Raw genomic sequence first — 3,974 nt, 5'->3', positions numbered from 1 at the left:
AAGAAAACCATGCTGTCTTTGTCCTATCTCGTCCTGTATCTCCAAGTACTCCATAACTGCATCCTTAACAATTGACTCCAACATTTTCTGAACCACTAAGGTCCAGCTAACTGGTTTATAATTTCCTTTCTGCTGCCTTCCTCCTTTCTTAAAGAGTGGAGTGACATTTGCAATTTTCTGGTCCTCTGGCACTACGCCAGAGTCCAATGATTAACATCAGTTCAAAAACTAGGCTCCTTTTTGCAAACAGATTGATCTCAAAGCTGGATTAACCCTGATTCAAACTGGCATTTTCTCCATTACCTGACAAATTATCGTTCTTTTCGTACATAAGAAAGGAGAGCTGGAAATAAATGATTGCACCTGTTGAGTTGGCAGACCGCTTGTACGTGACATTTTTTGGTGTTGGTGCATCTTTGGAAGTTAGTGAAATAGTTTATTTTTCTTCTAGAATCTATTGAGATGCTCTAGATCTACAGAGAACAGAACAGAACAGATGTGCTTCAGCCCACTATGTTTTGTCAGATTAGTTAAGCTAATGACACCTTATTAAACTAATCCTTTCTACCTGCATGAAGTCCATATCCCTCCATTGTTTGCATATTCATGTGCCTATCCCAGAGCTGCTTAAGTGCCTTTATTGTATCTGCCCCATCACCATCCCTGGCAGCACATTGCAGGCACTCAGCACTCTGTGTGAAAAATTTGCTCTACACATTTCCTTTGTCATCCTCCTCACCTTCACCTTAAAATCATGCTCCCTAGCCTCAGACAGTTTGACCCTGGCAAAATGATATTGGCTGGCTACACAAACCACACTCCTTGTAATTTTATAAACTTCTATCAGGTTTCCCAACAGCCTTTGTCACTCAAAAGAATACAACCCTAGTTTGTACAATCTCTCCTTATACCACAAACCTTATAATCCAAGTAATATCCTGGTATCCTCTTCAAAGCCTCTCCATAATGTGATGACAAGAAGTGAATGTGCCACTGCAGATGTGGCCTAGGCAGGGTTTTAAAAATCTGCAAAATAACTTTCTGACACTTGCCATAAGCCTTACTTACCGCCCAATCAATAATCAGGGACAAACTTCCTTGGAAAATTCACTTCATGGACTGGCATAGATTTTCATCATAGACTATAACTGACACATATTAATCATTAAAAGGGTTAGCAAAGAATAAAAAAACAAGAGCAAGATGAATTGTGATTTTAAGAAAGCATAGGGAAGAGTATGTCAGAGAAACTGCTTATTCAGTGGGGAGTTAGTCTAGGAAGGAGAGCAGAGACAAACCATGGTGGAGAAGGAAAGTGAATTCAATTCTACATTTCTTGAGTGCAGAGAGCACATGGAAAGTTTGTTGGTAACTTCAATCAGTTGGAAAGAGAATCCATATTGGAAAATTATTTCATCTTGGCTATTTCACAGCTAGGAAAACTATTTGTTATTTAATGGTTGAAGAATATTATCAAATCTAATTATATCAATTTATGATATCAATTAAAGAAATGATGAACATTTTCTAATTGAGGATATTTAGGTTACAGAAAATTCTACTTTAATGAACATTTCAGTTAATTGAACAGAAACTGAAATCCAAAAATACTCTCTCTTTATCTTTCTTAACATACTAAGGTATTCTGTCTGAAGTTATGTAAAAATTAATTTCCATATTGGACATGGTGGTCAACATTGATTAAATAGATGTCAGAAGCGCTGAAAGTGCACAGATCAGTGAGTACCTGACAGAACAAAGAGGTCAGTGTTTTCAGTTGGACTGTTCCTCAAATACTCAGACTATCTGCACTTTCTCAGCTGCTGATTGACCTGCTGTTTATTTCCACATTTTTTTATTAGTAAATTCTGTAAGCTTTCATTTTCTACTTTTACACAGTCACCTGTACAACAAGCTGCAAGACTTTTATTATCTGCCTGATCACATCTCACTAAACACAAAGCCCTAAGAAACATGTTATATTTCATAAAGCCTTTCACCATAGCTGAATAAATATACAAGAAGCCAAGTAACACCAAATTATACCTTATATTTCACTTCTTGATAAGTGAGTAAGTATTTGCAAGATTCAGGTTATCCACCAGTCGGAACAGAGTGTGAATTGTAAAGTGCAAACCTTGCTGCTGATGTCACTAGAAATTGACTAGCTCATCTCAGCCAGGTCATGCAGTATTTTAGTTCTGTCGCCATTAATCACCTAGTTACTTTTTCCTTTGTAGATGTAGATGCAGAGAGCTCTTTCTCAGCAGGGAATTGTGCATGTGCAACACTGACAAGGACAAAGAAGTAAAAAGCAACTGAGTATCAAAGTTCACAAGGATCTTCACCCTCGCCAGAATAATTCCTTACTCGGCGTAATTAATTGGTTACAAAATCTTGAAATTACTACAGAAGCTCAACTTGAATCTGATATAAATAGCCTCAAATCTGATTGCAAATTTGTCTAATTCATTATGAAAGCAATAGACTTGTCATAAGCAAATAGATAAATATATCTGATCCGATTTGATGGTACTGTCGGAGAGTTCAATATATTGCAGACACTGACATTATAGCCTGCACCAAGATATAGTGCAAACTGCCATATTTCATCTGTGTTGCTCTTAATTACTTTACAAATAACTTTTAAGCATTGACTTCCAGTTCTGATATTCTACATTATAAGCGTGATTCTCTTTCAAGTAAATTACATTCCCTTTAGTGGAGATTGAACTCCACCTAAAATAAAGTATTTTAACAACTGGTAATGATCTGTTCCCAGCTTTATGACCATCAAAAATCAGAGATGTAGAAGGAGATTAACAGCAATACAAGTCAGAGCAATTCAACAGCCAATATTGTTAATACATGAAGGCCAATGAACATTTGCAAAGAGAAAAGAGAGACGAATGATTTAGTGTAAGTCATTCATAGACTGTAAATCCAGCTGCTTGTTGAGTTTCATGCTGCTTGGGAAATTCAAACATGGTGAAAACTGTGTGTTCAGGCACAGCTTTTACCACATCAGGACTGAAAGGAAAATTGAAGATTTGCTGGGGCAGAAGGCTGCATTTCCAACAACAATGATTTTGTGTACCATATATGGCTACTGTACAGGGCGGTAGCCAGACACCTTCTTTCTCCATATTATGAAAAAACATTGAGATACCTTTTATGGATCCCCCAATGTCAACATGTTCCTAAGGAAATGCTTGATTCCAGATGGTGAAACTAACTCAACCTAATGCCTTAATATGGATGAGCTGGGAAACCCCTGCCTGTGTAAAGAACACATTGATGGTCAGCATAGATATTCCCCCTAAACTTACTGCCTTTCAAAACTGTCAAGGACTTTGAGTATTTTGGAATGACTCTGATGGCCAGAAGCACTCAATCTATAAAGAATAAACTAACTGTGTAAAAATGTTTATAATATTTCTTTTTTACAAGAGTTAAGTATTTAAAACACTTAAAATAATATTGAAGCAAAAAAGTAATTTCAGGAAATGTAAATGATTTTTGTACTTACATTTCCCCTTCGGAGCAGTTCTCCTTTCTAAATCTTGCTGTCCTTTTTTTTTCTTGCTGTGAATTCAGAGGGGAGAGTCCATGAGAGAAGAACTAGGGTACTTAGCACATTTGTGTTCAACCACAAGACTTCACACAAATGGCTGGCAAAGCCTTGCTAACAAGTTCATGAACTGTGCATTGGCATTACTTTTGCAAACTTGTTGGCATTGTCAATGGTAAATGTCAGTAATTTGCAATGGAACAGCTGGAAATCCTAGCCTGTTCCAAACCATTGAATTTTCTGTGATTCATAAATTTATACTTTGTGATCCTAACCCAGTTGCTTCTTGTAGCTAAATATAAACGAAAATATTTAAAAGGATCAACTAAGATGTGCTGCATCTTTTTGTCTTATCATCTATGAGAAATGACACTGAATAGTATGAATGTACCTGTTTACGCAA

The sequence above is a fragment of the Hemitrygon akajei genome, chromosome 11 (genome assembly GCF_048418815.1).
Source record: "Hemitrygon akajei chromosome 11, sHemAka1.3, whole genome shotgun sequence".
Taxonomy (NCBI): domain Eukaryota; kingdom Metazoa; phylum Chordata; class Chondrichthyes; order Myliobatiformes; family Dasyatidae; genus Hemitrygon; species Hemitrygon akajei.
This window is presented reverse-complemented; position numbering follows the sequence as displayed.